Below are 22,738 nucleotides of genomic sequence, written 5' to 3' on the forward strand. Positions count from 1 at the left end.
TCATTTGATGTTTCTCTTCAATGGAGTAAATTAGAGACTTGAACCAGCCGTACTGCCTTCCAGCCCCATGAGTCTGCATTTCTATTAAATGTTCTGAAAGTTGTGCAATTGTAAATGTCCCCTGGTATTAATGAGGAGTCACCCAAACCTACAAAAATACTACTTTAAATTCAATTAATTTTCTAAAGAACTAAAGTTTATGTCTTGGAGCAAAGTATTTCATTTTGATTAATTATCATTCAATATTTATAAAAGTTCATGTTTCTGCTAAGTTGGAACACTAGCTCCCATCACAGACTAAAATAAATGATGGATAATTATTTCAATTACCTAGACCTTTTTTTAGAGATGTTCACTTGTACTATAAATTGGACAATGCCCACTCACTCTGAAGCGATGGCTCCAGGGTAACTTGCAGTCATTCACTTAAACTCTTACACTATCACTCTACTCAAATGTAAAACACATTCAACATTAATATATCTGAGTCAAGGGATAGTCAGAAGTCAACAGCAACTTCCTCATAAACACATCATCTCTACACGTTGGACTTAATTTATGTTTGTTAAAAGATGTAATTCTTGGCTGGTGCTGTGGCTCAATAGGCTAATCCTCTGCCTGCGGCGCCGGCACACCAGGTTCTAGTCCCGGTCGGGGTACCGGATTCTATCCCGGTTGCCCCTCTTCCAGGCCAGCTCTCTGCTATGGCCCAGGAGTGCAGTGGAGGATGGCCCAAGTCCTTGGGCCCTGCACCCCATGGGAGACCAGGAGAAGCACCTGGCTCCCTGCTTTGAATCAGTGCGATACACCGGCTGCAGTGCGCCGGCCATGCCGGCCATTGGAAGGTGAACCAATGGCAAAAAGGAAGACCTTTCTCTCTGTCTTTCTCTCTCTCTCACTACCCATTCTGCCTGTCAAAAAAAAAAAAAAAAGATGTAATTCTTAGAAAAGTTGTGATTTATAGAAAAACTGAGTAGAAAGTATAGATAGTTGCCATATGCCTTACACCATGTGCATAACAGTGTAGTGTTCATTACAACTAAACAATATTGATTTATTAATTGTATCTAAAGTCCATAGCCTGTTAGTATCTCAATATTGATACACTATTGTAATCCCAGAATACGGTTTACTGCATCTTTTCTTTTTTTTTTTTTTTTTTAGTTTTTCTGTAATTTCCTTTCACTGTTTCAAAATCTCTTCCAAGATGAGTGAATGCATTCAATTTCATGTCCCTTTATGTTCCTCTTAATTATGCCCAGAGTTTTTCTTGTTTTACTTTTTTTAAGATTTTGGCAGTGTTGAGGAGTACTGGTCAGTTATACTGTGAGTTAGCCATTAATTTCTAGTTGTATGATGATTTTCTGAGGGTTAGACAGAGATTCTGGGTTAGAGGGAACATAATAGAGACAATGGGTCATTTTCCATCAAGTCTCATCGGAGATGTGTAATAGAAACATGATTCATGACAGTTTTGTTGACTTTGATCACCCCTTCTCCCAGATAGTGTTTGTCAGATTTCTCCACATCAGTGTTACTCTCGTCCTCATTTCCATACTGTACTCTTTCAAACAAAGTCATTATGCAATGTCTGTAGTTAAGGAACAAGGAACTATCCTCCCCCTTTTTGAGAGCTGGGTATCTAGATAATGTTTTGGAATTCTTCTGCATGGGAAATTAGTGTCTTCTCCTCCAGGTAATTTGTTTCATAATTTAGTCTTATTAATATGGACCCATGGCTAATTATTTTATATTTTGGTTACCAACAATCAAGTACTATCACATTTATCTAATTGTTCAATTTGTTCTAACTGTGGCCATGGGGAGTTGGCTCATTTCATTTTCTTTTAAGGACCATCTATGAAGATTGTGTACTTTATACATAATTTGTTGGGAAGAAGTTAATAGGGAGAAAAACTAAGTGCTTACTTCAAAAGATACAAACTGACCCTTGACAAAGTTCAACATTCTAATAAACCAAAATTAAATATAAGGAATTTTGAATGAAAAACTTCAAAAGTACTTAAAAGTTAACATTTGTATCAATGATATTTTTTTTTAAAAATAGATCTAATATTCTAGGCAAATGTTATACTGAAGTTAGGTAAAAAAATCAATACCTATGAATAATTCAATTTCATCCCTAGAATAAACTAAAGAAAGACATTCTAAAGTACTATAATTGATAAATTTATGTTCTATGCATCCTTGTGAAATTAAGATATGAAAAATATGGAGCATAGAATAAGAAGGTACATATTCATTATAGATTTCATAGCAGTGATAAACAGAAAATGTGTGAAAAACTACATTAAAATTAAGAACACTGTCCATCAACAGACAGCATTAACAATTGTGAGAGAATATTTAAATTGCATATCACAGATGAGTTACATCAAGGATATATAAAAAAGTATCACTCACAGCAGTAAGAAAATCACTAGTAATTTAATTTTTGCCAAAAAAAGGTTAAAGGACATAACCAGACATTTCACAAAATGAGATATTACGAAAAAGATGAAATCCTCCCAAATTCTTTCTCTGAAGCCAGCATCACCTTAATCCCTAAGCCAGAGAAAGATGCAGCATTGAAAGAGAATTACAGACCAATATCCCTGATGAACATAGATGCAAAAATCCTCAATAAAATTCTCACCATAGAATACAACAACACATCAGAAAAATCATCCACCCAGACCAAGTGGGATTTATCCCTGGTATGCAGGGATGGTTCAATGTTCGCAAATAAATCAATGTGATACACCACATTAACAGACTGCAGAAGAAAAACCATATGATTATCTCAATAGATGCAGAGAAAGCATTCGATAAAATTCAACACCTTTTCATGATGAAAACTCTAAGCAAATTGGGTATAGAAGGAACCTTCCTTAATACAATCAAAGCGATTTATGAAAAACCCATGGCCAGCATCCTATTGAATGGGGAAAAGCTGGAAGCATTTCCACTGAGATCTGGTACCAGACAGGGATACCCTTTCTCACCACTGCTATTCAATGATGAGAATTACAAAACCTTAAAGAAAGAAATAGAAGAGGATACCAAAAAATGGAAAAATCTTCCATGCTCATGGATTGGAAGAATCAACATCATCAAAATGTCCATTTTCCCAAAAGCAATTTATAGATTCAATGAGATACCAATCAAAATACCAAAGTCGTTCTTCTCAGATCTGGAAAAAATGATGCTGAAATTCATATGGAGACCCAGGAGACCTCGAATAGCTAAAGCAATCTTGTACAACAAAGACAAAGCCGGAGGCATCACAATACCAGATTTCATGACATACTACAGGGCAGTTGTAATCAAAACAGCATGGTAATGGTACAGTAACAGATGGATAGACCAATGGAACAGAATAGAAACACCAGAAATCAACCCAAACATCTACAGCCAACTTATATTTGATCAAGGATCTAAAACCAATTCCTGGAGCAAGGACAGTCTATTCAATAAATGGTGCTCTCCCTTTTTCATTCTATCAGTTAGTATTAGCAGACACTAGTCTTGTTTGTGTGTTAAAAACAAATAAATAAAAAATTTAAAAATGAGATATTAACTATATACTGCCAAATATGAATCAACAAAAATAAAAAGCCTGTTCATGTGAAGAGGTAAGAAGAGCAAGTGCAACTGAAATGGCCACACTTTAACTCCTATGCTTAATAGGAGTAAACACGTGTACACCAGGAAGTTTGTATAGGTATGCTCCTAACATCACTTTCCCTAAAAACTGAAAACAAGCCAGATGTCCATCAGTACAGATGAAAAGTTTAGGGAAAAGTGGAACAAAAATATAATATATATTTTCCATGAATTTTCTGAAACCCCCTAGGGTTACTAAAATTCATTAATATACTAACTTTATACAACACTCAGTGTTCATTACCTCATTACCAATATACTATTGAATCTAGCTTCCCCCAAGTGTGCCTGGGAAGACAGTGGAGGGTAGCCCAGTGCTTGGCTCCTGCCACACGTGTGAGAGAACAGAATGGAGTTGGTGGCTCCTGCCTTTGGCCTGGCCCAGCCCCGGCTGCTGCAGTTCTGTGGTGAGTGAACCGGTGAATGGACAATCTCTATCCCCGCTCCTCTCTCTGTTGCTCTGCCCTTCCAGTAAATCAATATTTTGTATGCATGCACACACACACATGAAAAAAAAATTAAAACCGATGTATAGTTCTTTCCATAGTATGCATTTTCTTAATATTATATTTGCATCAAAAATAAACTTAACATTTAATTTCTATTTTTTCCATGAACTCTATAAAGTCCTTTACAGCAGTAAAAATATGAACTATACTACTTCTGCACAGTGACTTGTGCCCACATGGATGAATAATTGAAGCATAATATTTCTGCAAAGTGCAAATCAAAGAAGCATTCATACCATATGTTGTTGAAGTGTGTATGGACAGATGATAAACTACCTTTAATAAAAGCGTAAGGCTGATGAGCACAAAATCCAGAACAGTGGCTTCCTGGGGAAGAGAGAGCAGCGCACAAGCAGTGAGGGGTCCTCTGTTGGCCTCTAAATATTCTGGTTATGTAACTGTGTTGCCTACCTCAGTAATCTTCACGTTATCTTTGAAATTTTACATGTCCATTGTCTATGCTTTCTCTACATGCAACAGATCTCACCACAAAAAGTTTAAATTAGTAACAAAAACCCTAAGTTTTAAATATATTTTAAAGATTCAAATAAAAGAACTTCTAAAATATCCCACATGAGAAGGCAAAACAAAAGATTTTTGAGATTTCTATACAGGTATAAATAAATGTTAGAAAATTATTGTCTTTAAGTCACTTGTAATGTCAAGAATATTCTTCAAAGACCAGCACACTGAAAATTTCTTTTCTGTCTATCATTCCCCTGTGATAGGAGTTGAAAGGACTTGGACAGACCCAGAAACCTGGCTGGAGAAAGTGTGGTGCCTCCGTAACAGTTGCTGCCTCTTTTTTTCTCCCTACTTTTTCTTTTTCTTTTCTTTTTTTTTTTTTTTTTTTTTGACAGGCAGAGTGGACAGTGAGAGAGAGAGACAGAGAGAAAGGTCTTCCTTTGCCGTTGGTTCACCCTCCAATGGCTACTGCAGCGGGCACACCGCGCTGATCCGAAGCCAGGAGCCAGGTGCTTCTCCTCGTCTCCCATGGGGTGCAGGGCCCAAGGACTTGGGCCATCCTCCACTGCACTCCCGGGCCACAGCAGAGAGCTGGACTGGAAAAGGGGCAACCGGGACAGAATCCAGCGCCCCGACCGGGACTAGAACCTGGTGTGCTGGCGCCGCAAGGGGGAGGATTAACTTAGTGAGCCATGGCGCCAGCCTCTCCCTACTTTTATCCTGTACCCCTGCTAAGTTCCTCAACACCAGAAATTTTCTTACAGTTCTGCCCATGACCACAGCACTGCCTACCCTCTCTCCACTTAAGATGCACAGCATTTATCTAGAGGTGCCCTCCTGGCGACCTTGATCTGCCCGGGAGCCCTGCTGTGCCCTCTGGTGGCATGAATGGTGTACTCCAATATGTTGACATCTTGGGTGCCTTGTCACTCAGTAATACCCTGTGTCTGCCAAGCTGTTGTCTGCCTCTTTTCAATTGGGGATCTTTCAGAGGAGGGTCCTATTGAAGAATGAAACCTGTTTTGCTTTTATCATGGTCCTCTCATTTCCAAGGTCAAAGGGACAAATTCAGGAAGTTGTAGAGCCAGGAGAAGCTTTTATGGACAAGAGACCCCACACACCTCCACTCCATCTGCATCTGTGCCTCTGCCTCTCTGAGGCAGTGTTACACTGGGCCCACACTGACAAATCTTCCCTCCTTCCCAGTGATGTTCCCTCTGGGGACCCTGTTTCATCATGCACCATGTCTTTGCTCGCCACCATCCCTTCCCGTATTTGTCAAACATCTGTGTGTGTGTCTGCCAAAATTATTGAGATGTGGATAAAAATTAAAGATTGTTAGATAATAAATGACCTCAATAAATTAACAGAGAACTTATCAAAACTATTAAATCTCACTATAAATACAGTAAATTTCAAATTATAGCATTAAGATGCTATTGTGTGGTAGTAACATATAAAGATAATATAATTATCTAACATCAGCACAATTGCTGGTAATTGGTAACTAATCACAATACCATTTTAAATTATTACTCTGGGAAGGCAAAGCAACATAATTATAAAGAAAACATGGGGCTACTCAGAAAAAGAAACTATGCAACATATATAAACATAAAAGATGTATGTTGAGGAGGCATTTCATCAACACATACAAAGAAGAGCATTTCGCTATAACATGTTAAAACAAAAGCACTAGGTCAATCCATCACCACGAACAAAGACAGAATAAACCAAAATTAGGCAAGTAAACTATGTGTTCAGTATTAAGGTATTTCAATAAAGGCTGGGATTTGGTGCTCCAGCAGCTTAAGCTCTGGCATCCCATATCAGAGCATCAGTTCGAGTCCCATCTGCTCTACTTTGAATCCAACTCCCTGCTAATTTGTCTGGGAAAGTAGCAGAAGATGGCCCAGGCGCTTGAACCCCTGCCACACTCATGGGAGACCTGGATGGAGGTCCTGGCCTCCTGGTCCTGCCTTTGGCCTGGCCCACCCCTGGCTGTTGTGGCCATTTGAGAGGTGAATCAGCAGACAGAAGATCTCTCTTCTATCTCTTCCTCTCTCTGTGTCACTCTCTCTTTCAAACAAAAACAAAAAAGAATTCATAAACTGTGAACTATTAGAAACAAAATTTAAAGGTTTTGGTATTTAGTGATAAAAATATAAAATGTTTATGATATAATAGAGACAAATTTAAATCATTAAATGAAATTCTTATGAAGTCTGATGTACACACTTGAAAGTAGATATTTTGTCTTGGATCCGTTACACATAAAATTTTGGTTACTTGCCTGAAAAATCTGAAATTTCTAAATTTCTAAGTAGGAAATGCCATATGGGGTTATGCCCAATATATTAAATGGGTATGTTGGAAAAAATGAGGATGCTATTGTATTCTCAATTAATGAATGGCAAGGGTATTTATAAAGGTGGGGAGTGACAGATCTCACAGATTTCTTAAATGTTTTCCATATAATTATAAACCCTGTGGCATAATAAATTCATTTAGAAAGTTCTTTGTACATACTTGTTTATTTGCTACATGATACTAAATAATTTCCCTACTTGTGGAGCCAGAAGTATATGACAGTGATGAAGGTAGCGCATATAATATGCAAGTTCATATTTCTAATAAAATTCCAGCGTGCCCTCCAACATAGTGCTTCAAGCCTAACCTGCTGTCTTTCAGCTTCTCCTGCCTATGCAAATCCATTTGGCCGAAACAACCCGAGAAAACTAGAATTATTTGCAGAATCACTGCGAGAGAGTTCAAGCATGGAAGAATCATTATTCATAATTTGCTGCCTATGGTAAAAATCAGTACCAGTCTGTTCATTTTCACTTACTTATTCACTTAATAAATCATCGAGTAGACATGATTTTCAACCTCCCCCAAGAAAGACGAAATTCTTTCAGAAAATAATCACTCAATGATTTAAGCTGAAAATATAAATGTGGTGCACACAGTACATAGAAACCTCTGTCAGCTCTATAAATCTTCTGCATGCCATCCTTCTCCTCTGTGTTATGACAATGTAAGGAGCCCAAAGAATGTTTGTAAACAAGAGTTTTCTAAATTCTCAATGTCAAAAGATTCTCATGGAAATTTTCAAAAATAAAACATCTTGGATACAAACTCCACCACAGCTGAGTCAATTTGAGAAAATTCTTTTTTTTTTTTTTTTTAAACCCTGGTTGAGACCAGATTCCCACTAGGGCGATTTCCAAAAGAAGGTTAAGCAGGCAGACACAATGAAATGAAAATAAGAAACTTAAAGAAGGAACAAAATCTGGGTGAAAAAAGGATAAGGGGTAATCTATTTTACAAGTGATGAAAGAGAACACAAACATTTATGATGACAGATAGAAAATATTTATGTGAACAGCTACAGTTGACTCTGTGATAATCACCTTGGGCTAGACTCCACCTGGGAAACAGATAGCTCCCAATCTCAATAGCTGATAAGGACAGAGATCTATTTCCCACCCTTCCTGGCTGGGTCCGGGCTGAAGAAACAGCCTGCCTGTATCTGAGACATGCAGTCTCATGGCACAGGTAGACAATCACGAAACACTCCTTGAACTTCTTCTAGGGAGTGGCCTTCTCCACTTTTGCCTACAATCTATTAGAATAAGTCACAGGGCCAAGTTGGACATAATTGGGCAGTGGTATATGAGGTCACATCAAAACGTTTGGAGAATAATGGAGTGAAAATGTTTGGGTATAAAATTTTTTAAGTTCATGCATAATTTTTTCTATAATGCACATTTTCAATCAACTTGTTGAAGACCCCTTGTGCATACAACTTAAAAATCTTTTTGCACCAAAATAAGCATCTTTTGCCATTGTTCCACAAACCTTCCAAAGTACTCTCAATCTTTTTGCAAGGAGGGATCCTGCCATGGAGGACAGCAAAATACCAAATGACAGCATATTGCGTAACTTCTGATAATACTTCTGATCTATATCAGAGGGCCTTCCCAGGTCACTTTAACTTTAACCAAAGACACATTATCTTAATGAGAGCTCTGTGTAGAGAAAACATTACAGTGACTTTTTCTCACAATTATTGTGAAGGTGCCTGAAGTTTTTGTTGTTTTTTTTTTTTAATGATAGTCACCCTAATTTGTATATGTTCATATTTGAGAGTATGAACTTGAGTATGGATTAAAGTTGCTGACAAACTGCCTGTCTTTATTCTTCTTGTCTCATGGTATATGGATGCTGCTTGGTCTATGGATACTGGGGTTTAAAGGACATAATAAGATCTCCCTGGGGTTGGAGCCAATTATGAAACATAGAAGACAGAGAAATGGAGATGAAAATACTGGCTGCATTCATGGTATACTCAGCTGAACAACATAGCCTGAGATCTGCCAGTTAGTTTATAACACTCACTGCCCTTACATTAAACAGACTTGCTTATTATACCCTTGTGGGAACACTGGACAAATTCTAGCCTTTGCCATAGGGGAAAGCATCTCACTGTATGGATTATTACTCCCTCTATAGGTAGACCAATCAGAAAGGGGCTGGAAAAAATAAATGGGTTTTAATAAAGTATATCCAACTCCTTTTTCCAAAGTCATCAATCAAATAATTCAGGTCAGGGAAGTTGATTTTAGATGAAATTGAAACATAAAGAGTGTACAATAACCACTGCTAGCACTATCCCTGGTTCATGTAATCAAGCTCTATATTCCCCTGTTGCTCTAAAACATTAACTCTACAGTTGAATAGGAATAGAGCTATTCTCTACTTCTGCCTCTATTAGGATGTTCCCACAGAACCAAGCATCATATTTTGCTTGGCACAACAGCTGAGGAGTTTAGACTCTTCACTGGAAGGCTCTACAAAGAACCAGAAGAGCACATTAATTGATTCCATAAGGAAAAGAATCACCTCCTATTATATTTTTACACCTTTTATGTTAGCATTTAGCTGCTACAGCCTGGGATGTTTTTCACTGGAAAGGGCATTATTGTTCCTTCATGGCCATATAAATTGCACAGGTTCAACAGCATTGTCTCTTATATGCTTTTAACATTAAAAAGTCCAAAGAATTTAAGATGGTCACAGAACACAACAAACAGCAATTCTAGCTCAAGGATTTATCCAAAGCCATGTTATGTCCTCCAGAATCCAGTATTTAGTAGTGCCAAAGAGACTTTACACCATGATGACAAGCTGATTAGAGAGTATCCTCTAAAGAGATCCAAAAGAAGTGAAAGCAATAGGTTCAGTTGAACACGCTGAATTCCATCTTCCAAACACATCAATCATGTAAGACTTCCTCTTGTAGAGAGGGCTAGAGGGGTGAGGAGAGAATCTCGGAATGTTAGCCTAGCTGGGGATCCTCCATATTTTGATATAAGTACTCCTTCCTAACTCATTAACATATTTGCATTTCTATTCCTAGATTTTCCTGAGATCCAAGTAATTCTTAGGCATCTCCCCAAAGGTTACTTGCAATACATTTCTTCTCTAATCATAAATCCATAGTTTATAGATAATGTGAAACAGCAAATCTAATTAAGATTTGGCAATCACTGAGCTAGTAATTCTCTCTGTAATCAATAAAGGTTAGAAAGATAGCGAAAGAACTCAGGAAGGAATCAATGAAATTTAAATGTGTATCATATTTATAAACTCCTTGTTGTTTAATAAGTAATCTTTAATGAATTGTATTAGACATATATGAAGCAACACTAACCCATAAGGGTCAAAAATTACATGTATTCATTTGATAAGGTCTTAGAGATCAAATATAAGAAGAACTATGAAAGACAAATGAAATTCCAACTTCTGGCTACTTTGCCCATAATGATTAATTCCCTCTTTACCATATTTTAAGCATCTGGGTTACTAATTGTCACAGACTAAGAAAGGATTCAAGAGATAAACTCTTATTCATAGAATACCTGCGTTGTAAAGCCGCTTACTCCAGTCCTTAAATGTTTAAATATCATCTATTATATTTTTACTTTCTCTATATAACAGTTCCAACAGCCTCATTTAGACCATTCTACTCAACGATGAGCAGGAGGCTCAAATGAATATCACCTGGAATGCTGAGTAAATATGCAAGGATCTAAATCTTACCTAAGTTTCCAGATGGATAGTGTATGTCCTGTATTCTAAGAAAACTTCCTAACATCACAAAAATTCATGACTAGATATTCATGCTTGAAGATAGCAAGGCTAGCTATCATTATAAAGGCATATGTATTGCCATACCTACAGACACAGATACTGTATGGACATAATGCATACTATAGACATTTCTAAAATTATTTGACATTATATGTAATTCAAGGTAGAAAACTAAACATTCCAGAAAACATTTAGGAATTCAATAACTATCAAGTCAAGATCAAATTGATATCCTTTGCTGAACTCTAGTTATCTGAGTGTCTTTGACCAACATGATGACCAGATGGCAAGACAGACATTCAGAATGCAAATAAAAAAGTCTGATTTTTTGGGCTAGGTTTGGGAATATTCTCTCACTAAATTGTATTCATAGGACACATTTTTTTTCTGGAAAACAAAATGTTTTTCTGAAGGTTGTCCTTGTCTTCATCATGGGGTATAGATCAGACAACAATGGTCTGAAAATACAGTTTTTAAAATAAATCAAGTGAACTGTTTGCCATTTCAGGATGGCTTTGCAGAACATGTCAATTTTTACTAAAATCTCTTCTTCCAAAATGAGTCTTTGTAAGATGAATCCCTGCTAGTTATCAAGTAGAACTGAATCTCTGCTAATTTCAATGTTGGGTAACACTGGTAATGTAAAAGTTAATTTTGTAATTTTGGTCTAGGTGGTGTTAAAAGTAATGAAATGTTGGGGCCGGCACTATAGCATAGTGGGAAAAGCCACCACCTGCAGTGACGGCATCCCATTATGGGCACCAGTTCCTGTCCCGGCTGCTCCACTTCCAATCCAACGTTTTGCTGTGGGCTGGGAAAGCAGTAGAAGATGGACCAAGTCCTTGGGCCCCTGCAACCGTGTGGAAGACTGGGAGGAGGCTCCTAGATTCAGCTCTGGTTGGTGCGGCTAACTGGGGAGTGAACTGGCAGATGGAAGACCTCTCTCTCTACCTCTTTCTGTGTAACTCTGACTTTCAAATAAATAAAAAAAACTTTACATAAAGTAAGAAATGCTGTTCTAATCAGTTTCTTTATAGTAATGACACAAAGAACGCATTAACTCCTGAAAGTATGTAATAATATTAGCCTGTTAGAGATATGGGTTACTATTTACTAGCCATTTGCCAGGAGTTGGTTCTACAAATATAAAATGGATAAGAACAAAAGTTTAGTATAAAAAGCATTCAACTATATTCTCCAACTAGAATGTGTTAAGTGCTTAAATAATGGTATGTCCATTAGAGGATTCTTGATTTTCTTTGTCATGACAAATGAGCATCTTTGCAGTTCATCTAAAAACTAAGCCATATGTTTTAGATATATGTTAATATGTCACTGGTTAAGAAGCTCCAATACATTACTTTATAACTATCTATATATATTATATGTAATTGACTATCTCTTCTTAATATGACTCTTGAAATCATATAAAAATACTCTATCTTTAAAGTCTCACTAATATCCTGGGAGATATGCTTAAATAACAGCACATTATAATCTTTCCATTGGATCATATTTCAAGTTAGGCATGCCCTCAATTATCAATATACAGAAACATACATTACATCTAGGAAATACACAATTATACAGATAAAATATTGATTATTCATTGAAGGATCATTCTAGACTATCTGGATATTTACTGTAATTTTCTACTACTTTTGTTTTCAATTCACCTTCAAGTACATACAGGGAACCTTGTGACAATCAAAAACTCATTAAGAGATTGAATATGGATTATGTAAGTTTCAAAGCAGAATATTAATCAGGAGTTATTTTTTAACAGATTTGCCTTTTAAAAAATTGAATCACTTAGAGCATTCTGCATGTCTGCTGACTTTGAAAGTGTCCTTCCACAGCAAGAAAAAAGCAAGACTCAGAGATTAGCAACATCCATGGAGTTACACTATTGTTTTGGCTTGATCCAAAGATTTGTACATCTCCCCACTAACAGCCATTTGGCTCCACCTCAGCCTCAATTCACAGCTTGCAAAGTGTTTATTAACTAAAACAAGAGCACCATTATCTCAAGCTATCCATAACCCTCCTCCTATTTCACAATGGATTACAGGAAAGCCCAGACTCACATCCTGGTATCACCCTTGAGCATTTTGTCCAGTGTCTTGTGCATAATTGGTCAAATACTATATAGAGAGTTGGTGAGATATGACATTGAGTTTATTTTGAAGGGGTTTACATTCTTGATTCCTCTTTATTCCTATTAAAGCAATCTTCACACTATTGAATCATGGTCTTAAAGTTTCTTGCATAAAGTAATTCTATCATTAAAACTTGTTTCTCACAGTATTATCCACATGAAATGTTTAATGAAGAATATTGAAGAGGAAACTCTGAAGAAATGAATGATTGAATGAAGCCACATTAACACACTGGCATGCCCATTCTCGATTTTTGTGGTTGCTTTCTATACTGAAAGTAGTAGCATCCAGAAATAAAATTTTTTGAGTATACCAGTAATTATTAAAGAAGAGTACATGGTTCATTAATTTACAAACCAAATATTTGCTATGAAGGTCTTCAATAGAAACATTCACCAGTAGGTAGTTGTAAAGTAAGCTTTCCTATGTCCAAATGACTCCATTAAATGTGTTGAGCCATTCTGATGTGCTAGCTAACAATGCTGTCAGCCATAAGATCTGAGATGCCTCAAATGACGATGAGTTAAAGCTCTTTTCCATTTCCACATTCAATTTGGGGCTCTTTCTGGATAAAAAGGTGATTAGGCCCAGAGTCACTACTGTCATCACAGAAGTCAACAGAAAAGTCATCTATTTTTTAGGAAGCTTTATTTTATATGTTAACCTTCCCAGACTTGCATTCTAAATTCTTCAGGATCAATTAGAATTAATCCAAAGCATAATATTAGACTATGATTTCCTTATACTTATTTATCTTTAATTCTCTTGCCAGAAACAGGCACACCAAGTTTGCTGCTGAGTAGCCCTCTATACAGAGAAATGTTTGCTGCCTGTGGTCATTACACAATGCAAATACTGTCCCTGAGAATCTTATAATCCATCATGCTAAACAGGAAAGTGACACGGCCTTAGTTCAGTAAGCTGTAGGCACCAGGAAGAAAGCTGACCTGTTTCCTGATGAGACAGGACCCATGATAGGCGGGATGGAAATAACTCTGTCCATATCCATCTGCTGTCACTTCATTCCACTAGGGATGAAGTGACTTGAACCGAGTTAGTAGACGTTCTTTGCAACTGCTTGATGAGTTGTGATGATCTCAATGCAAGCACTGAATAACTTGTGGGAATGCCCAGGTGAAGTGATAATTGTTTTAGGAATTTAAAACCAAACTTTTGCTGACAATCTAGAAGAAACAGATCTTAATCATGGAAGGCCCATACTATTTATTTGCTGCTTCAGGAAAGAAAGGCCGAAGATCAGTACTACTTTTGGTGCACATGCTGTAGACACCAACAGCATCCCTGTCATCCATTTTTAATTCTTTGATGGGAATGGTTAAAAATATTGTGTAAAGAGCATATAGCTGAGTTTTGAATCAACAACTGTGAAGAAACAATGTGAATAACCAAATTAAAAATGTGACAGTTGAGAAATTGGAAACAAGTGATTATGGAGCATGTATACACTCAAGGTGTGTAAACAAGCCATTAATGTTTCTACACTAGATTAATGCTACTATTCATATAGGCTGATCATCCCCAAGAAATTTCACAGTGCATCAGACAAAACTGTTCACCAAAGGGCAACTTTATTTTGTAGAAACAATCCCCTTGAAAGCAGAAAAGGAAAGTCAATCACTTCATGACTTAATGGATGACCCCACAGCAGTGCTGCCCATGACCAATGTGAACTGCTGTGGTCATAATTAAAACAAATTTTATTAGGAAAAAAACATACACATTTTATACTACTTCTAAGTAAAACTCATTGAAGTTTCATTTATACTGCCTACATCTCAGCAATTTTGAAATTCCATCAAAAAATTTGCAGATATCCATTAGTGGCTTGATTGTTCATTCATATATGAAGTATTTATTTAATACCTTAAATAGATGCTCAGTTTCTTTGGCACTTATAAAAAAAGTTCTTTGTTTAAGAGTTACTCTTCTTTGTGATCAAAGTCTGTCTCAATAATGGCAGTTAAATCTTATGTTAACAAATGCAGCAATATGTTAAATAGAAAGGAGAACTTGCATCTAACAACTTGTCTGGTATGTAGTAAAATCCGAGCCTATCTTTCGTCTCCGCTTTCCATATACCCAATTCAAAATCCTTACCAAATATTCTAGGATGAAGCCTGCTCTTCCCATGCTTCTTCCATGCTTTGTTTATGGTGTCTGTCTGCCTTATATGACTCAGCATTTTCATCCCCACCTATCAAAGTCTGTTTTTCCATCCAGGCCCGATGTCAAGTCCAAGTATAATAAGTAGATATTCTTTTTTTTTTTTTTTTTAATTAAACTTTTATTTAATGAATATAAATTTCCAAAGTATAGCTTGTGGGTTACAATGGCTTCCCCCCTCCCATAACCTCCCTCCCACCCGCAACCCTCCCCCCTCCCGCTCCCTTTCCCCCTCCATTCGTGTAAAGATTCATTTTCAATTCTTTTTGTATACAGAAGATCAGTTTAGTATATATTAGGTAAAGATTTCAACATTTTGCCCATATAGCAACATCAAGTGAAAAAACTACCATTGGATTACTAATTATAGCATAAAATAGCAATGTACAGCACATTAAAGACAGAGATCCTACATAATTTTTTTTCAAAATAATTAATTTTCTATGCCATTTCCATTTTAACACCAGGTTGTTTTTTTTTTTTTTCATTTCCAATTCTCTTTATATACAGAAGATCACTTCAGTATATAATTAGCAAAGACCTCATCAGTCTGCGCCCACACAGAAACGCAAAGTATAAAAATACTGTTTCAGTACCAGTCGTAGCATCACTTGGCTTTAGACGACACATTGGGGACAGATCCCGCATGGGGTGTAAGTACACAGTGACTCCTGTTGCTGACTTAACAATTTGACACTCCTGTTCATGGCGTCAGTAATCTCCCTGGGCTCTAGTCATGAGTTGCAAGGGCTATGGAAGCCTTTAGAGTTCGCTGACTTTGATCTTATTCCGATAGGGTCATAGTCAAAGTGGATGTTCTCTCCTCCCTTCGGAGAAGGGTACCTCCTTCTTTGATGGCCCCGTTCTTTCCACTGGGATCTCACTCACAGAGATCATTCACTTAGGTCTTTTTTTTTTTTTCCCATGGTATCTTGGCTTTCCATGCCTGCTATACTCTCATGGGCTCTTCAGCCAGATCTGAATGCCTTGAGGGCTGATTCTGAGGCCGGAGTGTTGTTTAGGACATCTGCCATCCTATGAGTCTGCTGTGTATCCCACTTCCCATGTTGGATCTTTCTCTCCCTTTTTGATTCTATCAGTATTAGCAGATACTTATCTTGTTTGTGTGATCTCTTTGACTCTTAGACCTATCAGAGCTATCAATTGTGAGCTGAAATTGATCACTTGGACTAGTGCGATGGCATTGGTACATGCCATCTTGATGGAATTGTGTTGGAATCACCTGCACATTTCTAACTCCCCCATTTGCAGCCAGTCCGATTGAGCATGTTCCTAATTGTTTACCTCCTCCCTCTCTTTTTCCACTCTTAGATTTAACAGGGATCACTTTTCAGTTAAAATTTAAACACCTGAGAATAATTGTGTGTTAATTACTGAGTTCAACCAATAGTACTAGAACAACAACAACAACAACGAATACTAAAAAGGATAGAGTATTACATTGTACATCTAAAGTCAGGACAGGAGCTGATCAGTTCATTGTTGCTTATAGTGTCCATTTCACTTAACAGGTTTTCTCTTTGGCGCTCAGAGTAGATATTCTTAAAAAAAAAATCCTTTGCTAGGCTGGTGCCATGGCTCACTAGGCTAATCCTTCGCCTTACGGCGCCAGCACACCAGGTTCTAGTCCCGGTCGGGGCACCGGATTCTGTCCCGGTTGCCCCTCTTCCAGGCCAGCTCTCTGCTGTGGCCCGGGAGTGCAGTGGAGGACGGCCCAAGTGCTTGGGCCCTGCACCCTATGGGAGACCAGGAGAAGCACCTGGCTCCTGGCTTTGGATCAGTGCGGTGTGCCGGCCGCAGCGCGCCAGCCGCGGCGGTCATTGGAGGGTGAACCAATGGCAAAAGGAAGGCCTTTTTCTCTGTCTCTCTCTCTCACTATCCACTCTGCCTGTCAAAAAAAAATCCTTTGCTTTCCATTTTTAAAATTTTTTACTAATACAAAAAGAATAGATTTTTATGTATTTCATAGGTACAACTCTAAGAAGATAATGGTATTTCCCTCCCTTCCTTTCTCTCTCCCTCAGTAATTTTACTTATTTGAAAGGCAGAGAGAGACAGAGAAAGATCTTCCATCTGCTGGTTCACTCCACAATGCCCCAAACACAGGGGGATAGGCCAGTCTGAAGCCAGTAATCTAGCATAAATTCAGTTCTCCCACATGTGTGGCAAGGACCTAAGTACTTGAAGCATGATCTGCTGCCTCCCAGGGTCTCTATCAGCAGGAAGTTGGAATTGGAAGCAGAGCTAAGACTTGAACCCAGATCCTCCAATATGGGATGCAGACATCCCAGCAGCATCTTAGCCCCTGCACCAAATGCTCATCCCAGCAGACAGCCTTAGAGGTAAAATCTCCTTGTTGAGACCTCTTGTGCCATTATATGCATACCTATTATAGCACTTTTCATGGTTTTTCAGACTCTTATCCCCACTGTAACATACATCTTTGCCTTGCCCAGAACCTGAAACATCAAGGACACAAGAATTATAAAAATTAATGCAAAAAGCTGCAAAACCATCTGGACATGAATATAATGGCCCTCACTGATGTTTTAAATTATACTTTTTACAAGCATAAAGCAAAACCAAGACATATATAGTAATATAGACAATATTAGAGACAAATATAGCAGTTGATCCCATTATAAAAATTTATCATACTCATATACCATAATATTCTATTTCTATGAAGGCTGTTGCACTATCATTAGCAATTCATCAATGCCATTCATGAATACAGGATTCATTCAAGATCCACCTATGGCACTTAACTACGTGAATGTGGAGAAAAAAAATTTTAGCTCTCCAGGGATCAAGTTCCTCATGTAAAATGGTGAAGGAAAGAATTCCATTTCATAGAGCTTTTTCAAGAATTAAATGAGCTGGGTACATGGAGAGCAAACTGTAAGTGGTATCTTAGATATGTAACAGTACAAGGTTGGAGCTTATGAGCACCCATGCAGAACATTTGAAATCATGAAGATGTTTTAGTGGGTTTTGAAGTTATCCCCTCAGAAGTCGTTGAGAATTATCTCTACTATCCAAGGAAACTGCGAAAATCTTTCCCATCTGTTTCATAGGGGAAAATGTTAAAAACTGAGGCCCAATTGGGAATCATATTCCACAGCTTTCTTTCCCACATTTCTATTGATTATCCTAATTTGTATCTCAAATAAGAGACATTCCAACCCATGATGGCTCTAGATTTGCAAAATCAAATAATTTTGGTAATGATTCTAGAAAATACACTCTCGGTATCCAGTGACAACCAAAGTTCTCCCTAGATCCAAAGCCCTGACAGATTATGCAATTCTCCATCTCGAGATTCCTTAGCTTCCTTCTGCAATGTGGTGAAGTTTCAGTCAAGAAGATTCATAGTCATTATACACAATTATCAATGGAAAAAAAGAAGCGTCATTGGTTTTTATTTCCAAACACAATTCCTAGATCTACCATTGATGTCCATAAATTATAGGGATGCTTCAGTAATGTAATGATGTACAAAGTCCAAATAATCTTGGAATTAGATACAAAGACACTGACAGTACTGCAACATTTAAGAAGATCTTCCTTTGTCAATGAAAAATTTTGTTTAAATATTCCCACAAAGAAAATTTGAGTGATCTTGGAAAGAACTCTGTGTACAGAGATGTTTAATTGTTGTTTTCTTTAATCTGGGGCCATTTTTTAGGTCTAGCAATTTACAGCTCTCTTCAATTTTAAGAACCTTGATTTATGACTATGCATAAATCCCCTCCCTCATTTTCCTAATGAGTAAAGCCTGGTAGAAAATAGAACACATTTTGATTAATAGTGCTTTGATAGTTATCACTTCTTTGTAAGAAAGCTTGCTAGTTGCCTCTTAGTTACAAATTAGAAAAATATTTTTCAGTCATCGAGTCCTCTCCAATGTCTTTGAAGCAATTCAGTACTGACCAATTATCATCAACAAATTTCTGCTCCTTTCCTGGGAACGTAATTAGAAAGTATACACACAATAGAGATTTGACATTTGCCCTCTATGAGCTTGTAGTTCAGTGGGAGAGTCACACGGTGGACACACAGTGAAATACTGCTACTGAAATGGTGCTTCTAGACACTGTACAGGCAATGGGGAGAAAATGAAGCACAACAGGAAGAAATAAGCTCCAGTTATTCTCAATGGGAATGTGTATCAAGTAAAACTTCCCAACCTACAAGTCAGTGGATATAAGTGAGGCAATATTTACATGTTAATCATCCTAACATGATGATGTAATAGCTACCTGTCAAGTCTCCTAAGGAGTTCCCCACTCGTGTCTCTCATAGGCTCCTAATGCATTTATTTCCTTTCTTTTTGCTCTTGTTTCCTGTTGACATTTACTGTTTACAAATCAGTCACAGAACATCTTCTGTGACATGATAAAAAGATCCTTCTATACAACTTCTGCTTTCCTGTTCAGCATGGAAACTCTATAAATGATCGAGGCACCAAATAGCAGTGGGTTCCTTTCAGGCTTTATGCTCTGGGAGACACATTGTGTTTGGTGTCCCTTTCCAACTGGTGTTACATTTTCCCAGCGACCACTAGAGCAATACTAGTTGTGTATGAGTCACATAATGTCCTTTATAATTTTTTGCCTTTATGTTTTCCCTGTAGCCTCTTGGGCTAATGGATTCAACAGTAAATAATGGTGCAAAATGCACTCTCTTAGTTTCCAGATATTGAATGTGAAATTTTTTCCTATTAAGACTTCTCTGCAACCCTATCCCATAATTATGAATGGTTGTAACTAGATATAACAGAAGGAATTAACAGTTCACCAGTTCATAAGAAAGAGCTGGACCTTGAACTCTATTTGCACTCAATCCCTACTTTAGCTCCTGAAAGAACTGAAGCCTGATTTTCAACATAAATAATAACAGGAAAAATAAAAACACCATTGCAGGCATAGGGAACTACATATGCATAGCACAGATATGAATTCAGTGCATTTTAGCAACTGTGCAAAATGCAAGTTGATTGGGGAGAGAACAAGGCCATATCATAAGGAGCCTCGGTGCTCTACTTGGAAACAATGACTTATTTGGGTTGGTATGAAGGAGCCTTTTATCCATTGTAGCCAAAGGAAATACCATGATCTTAACACAATGGTCACTGTGAGCCACAAAAATATGGAGGATACTTGAAATACTAGAGAAAGGGCTGGCTTTCGGGAAACAATTGGGATAAGTTATAAGTGAGTAATTAATGAAATCCAGTATCAGCTGCATGACAGATATGAGACTGTAATAGGATATAGACAATTAGGGAAGACTGACATCATCAACAAATTCCTAGTTTGTGTATTTTAGGAGGTGCTAATATCATTAACAAAATCAGGAAATCAATCTAGAGAAGGAGGTTTCGGGGTACAGTTGGAGAGTGCAGGTAACAATGAACATAGCTGAGATATGTTGAGCTTAGAAAGCCTGGGGCACATTTCAAAGGGAAGACCTGTGAGCACTTTGATATCTTAAGCTGGAGCCCAGAAAACAGCTGGGCTGAAGACATAGCTTTGTGTCATTAGTAGCTGATTGCAGTTTAATAAGATAACGGTCAGATTGCAAAGCAACACAAAACTAGAATAAGGCATGAGAACCAAATGGATAATCCCTAGGAACAGCAAAAAAAAAAAAAATCATAACACACATTTTCTAGACATGATTTCTGGACATGATTCTAAAAGTAATTTTTCCTATGTTTTCTGTTGTCTTCTCAGGATGCACTTCAAGACCTAACTGGCTTCTATTCTTTTGGCATTTTTCTATTCTTCTTATTTCGTTTTTCTGTTCTTTGTCATTTTTTTTTTTTCAAAAAGAGAAGAGGTAAGTGTTGTACCATTGCTTGTTCTGAAGATAAATGTTCTGTTCAGAAATGAAGCTGAAAACACTATCCACAGATAGGCCTTCTGGCAAATGCCTCTGTTTCATAAAACTTTTCAAATGAAAGGCCCTAGATTTCAATGTGTTTCTACTCTCCTCTACTAACTATGTCAACATATGTAGATGTGACATAAAATTACAAGCAACATTCTCAGGTCATGGCACCCTAGTTCCAGGCAGCGTTTTTCACATTGCCTGTGTTCTAAGGGTTCATGTCTTCAGGCCTGGGATGTACAGAACTTGTTTTGCTGAAGTAAGAGGGGTATCTTCTGGTCAAGGCTTAATTAATAAAAAGTGTCAGTTTTTGATTAATAAAAAAATGTCAGTTTTTAACAATGGGTTCAAGGATGTTTGCAGCAATTTAGTGGTAAGACTGAGCATTTGTACCCACTTTCAGTGACAGCTCTTTTCAATAATAGCTCATTAGAGCCAGTTATTTAACAGGAAACATGCGTAGGCATTAGCAGGGGGAAAAAGTCCTGGCCAAGATCAGTGCTGAGTTTTCCAAGCACAAAATCAGATGGTTCCTGATCCAAGGGAGGAAATATATCCAGAATGGTACAGAATAGAGAAGGCAATTGAAACTACGCTTGTTCTCTCCAGACTTTGCTGTGGGTAGGCTTTGGCTACAATCTATATCCTCATTTTAATGCTATTTCTGAATTGTGCAGTCTTTCTCCAATAAACCATAGATTTAAAAGAATGTCATTTTGGGCCCTGTGAATCTTTAGAATCTGAATCTTGTCTGGCTCCTCCCAGTAGCGCAATACCTCTAGACCAAATCAATTGAGCAATTAGGGCCAAATAACTCAATAACCATATTAATAACATGGTAGTCATTTGAGAAAATAATGTACATACATTGAAAGAATCAATACAATTTTCATTTCATTTTTAAGTAACCAAAAAGAGTCACTAATGAGAGGTGTGTACTTGAGGATCTACACAACTTCTCAAACCTTGCCATAAGCCTGGGCACTGCCACCCTCATGTCTCATAGTCCAAAGTTATTTTTCCTCCATGTTTGCTTTTTATATAGCAACCGCAAGTCCAGTTGTATAAATGTGACATCATCTAATGAAAGCAGCTCAGTCTGACAAAAAAACTGAATTATCTTGAGGGCATTTGTGTAATACCCAGTAAATGCTGTGGTATTTACTCAAACATTTGAACTACCCCACAGCACCCATATGAACTTGCAAGGACACAGGGGATACTACTAAAGGCACTTATGGAGCAATGGGTATCAGAGCACAACACTGAAAAAAAAAATTCCTTGTATCAACAGTCTTCCTATAAGAGTCAGTAGTTAGGGTTTGGAGGTGGCAAGACGACATAGCAGGGGTAGATATCAAGAAACATCGTTTTCTTAAAGTCCCAGGAGTCATTGTCTAGAAATAGGTGGCTGAAATCAGAAACTTAGACACACGTGAAAAGGAATTTTCCTAGCAACAAGCAGTCTTGTCACCTGAATGAAACAATGTTATCTGCTTGTACTTTTTGCACTGGAAATCCTGTGGGTTGTCTCTTCACAATGCTTTTTAAGGAAAAGCTGCCAAAGCTGTCAGGAACAGGTGTTTTCAGCAGGAAAGAGTCATATTCCAACAGACAGGGGTTTCTCTTTGTGAACATTTACCTTTGAACGATGGAGAGAGTAATTTCAGAAGTATACATTTC

The sequence above is a fragment of the Lepus europaeus genome, chromosome 13 (genome assembly GCF_033115175.1).
Source record: "Lepus europaeus isolate LE1 chromosome 13, mLepTim1.pri, whole genome shotgun sequence".
In the NCBI taxonomy this organism is placed as follows: domain Eukaryota; kingdom Metazoa; phylum Chordata; class Mammalia; order Lagomorpha; family Leporidae; genus Lepus; species Lepus europaeus.